This window comes from Neophocaena asiaeorientalis, unplaced genomic scaffold (genome assembly GCF_003031525.2).
Source record: "Neophocaena asiaeorientalis asiaeorientalis breed wild unplaced genomic scaffold, Neophocaena_asiaeorientalis_V1.1 scaffold36, whole genome shotgun sequence".
Classification (NCBI taxonomy): Eukaryota; Metazoa; Chordata; class Mammalia; order Artiodactyla; family Phocoenidae; genus Neophocaena; species Neophocaena asiaeorientalis.
The window spans coordinates 8,003,379-8,009,378 of record NW_020174149.1 but is presented as its reverse complement, the minus strand read 5'-3'; the positions used below and the strand labels follow the sequence as shown (position 1 = coordinate 8,009,378).

General features: G+C 42.8%; 1 protein-coding gene across 4 annotated transcripts in view; it reads left to right on the top strand.

The window, feature by feature from the left end:
• NOD1 (nucleotide binding oligomerization domain containing 1) overlaps positions 1 to 6,000 on the top strand; it is an 83,099-nt gene that overhangs the window by 29,057 nt on the left and 48,042 nt on the right. The gene's annotated exons all lie outside the window — the stretch shown is intronic.

Below are 6,000 nucleotides of genomic sequence, written 5' to 3'. Positions count from 1 at the left end.
TTTTTTTGCGGTACGTGGTCCTCTCACTGTTGTGGCCTCTCCCGTCGCAGAGCACAGGCTCCAGACACGCAGGCTCAGCGGCCATGGATCACGGGCCCAGCTGCTCTGCGGCATGCGGGATCTTCCCGAACCGGGGCACGAACTCGCGTCCCCTGCATCGGCAGGTGGACTCTCAACCACTGCGCCACCAGGGAAGCCCTGTTTGTTCTTTTTTTAGCTCCCTGAGGTATAAGGTTAGGTTTTTTATTTGAGATTTTTCTTGTTTCCTGAGGTAAGCTTGTATTGCTATAAACATCTCTCTTAGTACTGTTTTTGCTGTGTCCCATAGATTTTGGATCATTGTGTTTTTGTTTTCATTTGTCTCCAGGTATTTTGGATTTCCTCTTTGATTTCTTTGGCGATCCATTTGTTGTGTAGTAGCATATTGTTTAGCCTCCAAGTGTTTGTGTTTTTTGCAGTTTTTTTCTTGTAGTTGATTTCTAGTCTCATAGCATTGTGGGAAAAGATGCTTGATATGATTTCAGTCTTCTTAAATTTACTGAAGTTTGTTTTGTGGCCTCACATGTGATCTGTCCTGGAGAATGTTCCATGTGTACTTGAAAAGTATGTATTCTTCTGCTTTTGGATGGAATGCCCTATATATATCTATTAAGTCCACCTGGTTTAATATGTCATTTAATGCCAGTGTTTTCTTATTGGTTTTCTGTCTGGATGACCTGTCCATTGATGTAAGTGGGGTGTTAAAAGTCCCCTACTCTTATTGTGCTGTTCTCAGTTTCTCCCTTTATGTCTTTTAATATTTGCTTTATGTGTTTATGTGCTCCTGTGTTGGGTGTATATATATTTACAATTGTTATATTTTCTTGGATTGATTCCTTGATCATTAGGTAATGTCCTTCTTTGTCTCTTATAACAGTCTTTATTTTAAAGTCTATTTTGTCCGATATAAGTATTGCTACCTTGGCTTTCTTTTGCTTTTCATTTGCATGGAATACCTTTTTCCATCCCCTCACTTTCATCCTGTGTGTGTCTCTAGATTTAAAGTGAGTGTCTTGTAGGCAGCATATATAGGGGTCTTTTTTTGTTTCCATTCAGCCACTCTATGTCTTGATTGGAGCATTTGTTCCATTTACATTTAAAGTAATTATTGATATTGTGTTCTTATTGCCACTTTGTTAATTGGGGATTGTATTTTAGGTCATTTTGTTCATTTCTTCTTTTGTTCTCGTGATTTGAAGACTCTCTTTAGTATTATGTTTGGATTCCTTTTTCTTTTTTGTGTGTGTATCTAATTTAGATTTTTGTTTTGTGGTTACTGTGAGGTTTATATATAGCAAGCTATATATATATGTGTGTGTGTGTGATTGTTTTAAGTTGCTGATCTCTTAACAAATGTGTTTTAACAACCCTGTGTTTGTACTCTCCTCCCCTCATGGTTAGTGTTTTGGATATCATGTTTTACATTTAATTGTTCTATGTATCCCTTAACTGCTTATGGTTGATATAAGTAATTTTACTACTTTTGTCTTTTAACCTTCCTACTAGTTTTGTGTGTGGATGATTTCCTACTTTTACTATATGTTTGTCTTGTTTTTTTCTTTAATAGATCTTTATTGGAGTATAATTGCTTCAGAATACTGTGAGTTTCTGTTTGCACAACAAAGCGAATCAGCCATATCCCCTCCCTCTTGAGCCTCCCTCCCATCCTCCCTATCCCGCCCTCTAGGTCATCACAAAGCACTGAGCCAATCTCCCTGTGCTGGGCTGCTGCTTCCCACCAGCCAACTATTTTACATTCAGTACTGTATATATCGTCAGTGCTACTCTCACTTCACCCCAGCTTTGCCCTCCCACCCCATGTCCTCAAGTCCATTCTCTATGTCTACCTCTTTATTCCTGCCCTGCAACTAGGTTCATCAGTACCATTTTTTTTAGATTCCATATGTGTGCGTTAGCATATGGTATTTGTTTCTCTCTTTCTGACTTACTTCACTCTGTATGACAGACTCTAGGTCCATCCACCTCACTACAAATAACTCAGTTTCATTCCTTTTTATGGCTGAGTGATATTCCATTGTATACATGTGCCAGATCTTCTTTATCCATTCATCTGTCGATGGACACTTAGGTTGCTCCCATGTCCTGGCTACTGTAAATAGGGCTGCAGTGAACATTGTGTGGTACATGACTCTTTTTGAATTACGGTTTTCTCAGGGTATATGCCCAGTAGTCAGATTGCTGGGTGATATGGTAGTTCTATTTGTAGTTTTTTAAGGAACCTCCATACTGTTCTCCATAGTGGCTGTATCAGTTTACATTCCCACCAACAGTGCAGGAGGGTTCCCTTTTCACCACACCTTTCCAGCATTTATTGTTTCTAGATTTTTCGATAATGGCCATTCTGACCGGTGTGAGGTGATAACGGCATTGTAGTTTTGATTTGCATTTCTCTAATAATTAGTGAAGTTGAGCATCTTTTCATGTATATGTTGGTCTTTACTGATGAGATTTTTTTTTTCCTTTCATGATTTTCATGTTGCTAATTGTGTCCTTTTCATTTTTGCTCAGGGCAGTTCCTTTAACATTTCTTGTAAAGCTGGATTGGAGGTGCTGAACTCTTTTAAAAGCTTTGGCTTGTCTGTAAAGCTTTTGATCCCCCCATGAAATCTGAGTGAGAGTCTTTCTGGGTAGAGTGCTCTTGGTTGTAGGTTTTTCCGTTTCATCACTTTATATTGTGCCACACCTTCTGGTCTGCAGAGTTCCTGCTGAAAAGTCAGCTGATAGCCTTATGGGAGTTCCCTTGTACATAACATGTTGCTTTTCCGTTGCTGCTTTTAATATTCTCTCATTATCTTTAATTTTTGCTGTATTCCCCTTTGAGTTGATCCTGTCTGGGACTCTCTGTACCTACTGGACGTGGATGTATGTTTCCTTTCCTAGGTTAGGGAAGTTTTCAATTAGTATGCCTTCAATTATGTTCTCAGCCCCTTTCTCTCTCCCTTCTCCTTCTGGGACCCCTATAATGCAAATATGGTGTGTTTGATATTTTCCCAGAGGTCTCTTAAACGGTCCTCATTTTTTTTCATGCTTTTTTCTTTTTTCTGTCCAGCATCAGTGATTTCCTCTACTGTCTTCCAGCTCGCCGATCCATTCCTCTGTATCATTTAGTCTATTGTTGGTTCTTCTAGTGTATTTTTTATTTGTTATTGTATTCTTCATGTCTGTTTGGTTGTTCTTTAGATTTTCTAACTCCTTGTTAAAAGCTTCTGACTTCTCATTCTGTGCATCCATTCTTCCGAGTTCTTTGATCATCTTTATGACCATTACCTTGAACTCATTCTCAGGTAGATTGCCTATGTCCACTTCACTTAGTTCTTTTTCTGGGGTTTTATCTTGATTCTTCATTTGGAACATGTTATTCTGCCGCCTCATTTTGCCTAAGTTGCTGGGGGTTTTTTTTATGTGTCTGGTAGGTTGGTTACATTTCCCAGCCTTGAAGAATAAGCCTTTTGTAGACAACCTATGTGTCTCAGGATAATACTTCCCTTTCATCACCAGAGCTGTATGCTCTAGGGCTTCCCCCACAAGGGCTGCATGGATCTTTCTGTTGTGGTGGGCCGACTATGTGGACAGTCTGGTAAGCTTGGTTGGCCCTTGGTCTGTTTGGTTGCCAGTTCCTGCCTTGTGCAGAGGCTGTTGGCTGCTTGTTCGTGGGACTGGGTCATGAGGTGGCTGACTGCAGAACTCCAGGGGACTATACTAGTGCTGGGTTACTGGTGGGTTGAGTCAGGGTCCAGGAGACCCCGGGGGCTGTTGCTCACCCACTGGTGGGTGAAGTCAGGTCCTGGGGCTAGTACTGGCCTACTGGTAGGCAGAGCTGGGTCCTGGGGTCTGGTTGCAGAGCCCAAGGGTCCCAGAGCATGTGTCAGACCACTGGTGGATGGGGCCAGTTCCTGACACAATTGGCTGCAGGACCTGAGGTGTCTGGAAGCTTGTGTTGGCCTGCTAGCGGGCGGGTCCTGGGCACAACTGGTCCGAGGGCAGGGTCTGGGCAGCTAGTGAGTGGGGAGGTCTGCAGACTGCAAGACTGTGGTTTTCTTGCAACTGCTGTCTGCCCCCTGGTGGGTGGAGCTGGTGGGGGGGCTAGAGCAGGCTCACTGGTGGGTGGGGCTGGTGCCCTGGGGATTCTGATGCTGGTTCCTGACCACTGCTGGGTGGATCTGGGCCCCAGGGTCTCCAGCTGGAGGGTCCTGGTGGTCTTGGTTCTACTGCCTGTGTACCGGTGCATGGAACCGGGCCCTGGGTCCTCTGGTGGGCAGGGCTGTGTTCAGAGGCAGCTGTGGATCAAAGGGTCTTAAAGCAGCCTCTCTGTTGGTGGGTGAGGATGTGTCCATGCCCTGTTAGTTGCTTGGCCTGAGGTGTCCCAGCACTGGTGCCCCAAGTGGGGCTGGGGCCTGGGACTAATAAGCTAGAGGGAGGATTCCAAAATGGTGCTTTGCCAGTACCAGTGTCCACATGGTAGAAAGAGCTCCCCAAAATGGCTTTTGCCAGTGTCTGTGTCCCCAGGGTGAGCTGCAGTTGCCTCCTGCCTCTCCAGGAGACTCGCTAGGAATAGCAGGTAGGTTTGACCCAGCCTCCGGTCAAATTACTGCTTCTGCCCTGGGTTCCAGAGGATGTGAGATTTTATATCTGTCCTTTCAGTGTGAAGTCTCTATTTCCCCCCAGCCCTCTTGGACTCTCAGAAGTAACCCCACTGAACTTCAAAGCCAGATGTTCTGGGGGCTCATCTTCCTGGTGCAGGACCCCTGGGCTGGGAGCCTGACATGCGGCTCGGACCTCTCACTCCTTTGGGAGAACCTGTGCAGTCATAATTATTCTGCTGTTTGTGGATTGCCCAGCCAGGGATATGGGACCTGACTGTATGGCAGCTCTGCCCCTCCTACCTGCCTCTGTGTGCTTCTTTTTTTATATCTTTAGTTGTATAAGAAATTTTCTGGCAGGTTCCAGTCATTTTTATCAATGGTCGTTCTGCAAATAGTTGTGATTTTGGTGTTCCATAGGAGGAGGTGAGCTCAGGGCCTTTCTAGTCTGCCATCTTGCACAGTCTCCCTTGTATAAATGTTAATTCTACATATATTTTAGACCCCACAAGATAATAATGTTTGGTTCAGTCAATATACATTTATATTTACCCACATATTAAAACTTTCTGTTGCTCTCATTTTGTTTTAGTTTGGGATCATTTTTCTTCTACCTAAAAGAATCTTCAGTACTTATTTTAGTGCAGCTATGCTGGCCACAATGTCTCTCAGTTTTTGTTTACCTGGAAATGTATTCTGCCTTTACGTAATACTTCAGTGAAGTTTTTTTTTCCGTACAGTAACATTCAGAGATTTTCTGTGTAAAAGTCGATGACTTTTGACAAATCATATGTATATATATGTGTATGTGTATGCATAATATACATACATACACACGTTATATATGCATATACCACACATACACATGTGATATGCATATATACACATATTTATGCATAGTGATACATATATTCACATGTGACATATATATGTATGTATAATATATATACACATATATATATATATATATATATATGACACTGCAAGATAAAGAACATTTCTACCACCCCAGCAATATGCAGTCAATTTCTCCTTTGCTCCTATCCCCCTACCCAGGAAACCACTGCTCTGATCTAGATCAGATTTCTAGAATCCTATGAATGGAATCATATACTATATGATTTTTTGAGTCTTCTTTCTCTCAGCATAACATCTTTGATACTCATTCATGTCATATTAGTATTTCATTCATATTTATTTTAAAATTTATTTTAAATAATTTTTGGCTACGTTGGGTCTTCGTTGCTGTGTGCGGGCTTTCTCTAGTTGCGGCGAGCGGGGGCTACTCTTCCTTGCGGTGCACGGGCTTCTCATTGCGGTGGCTTCTCTTGTTGCGGAGTACGGGCTCTAGGCATGCGGG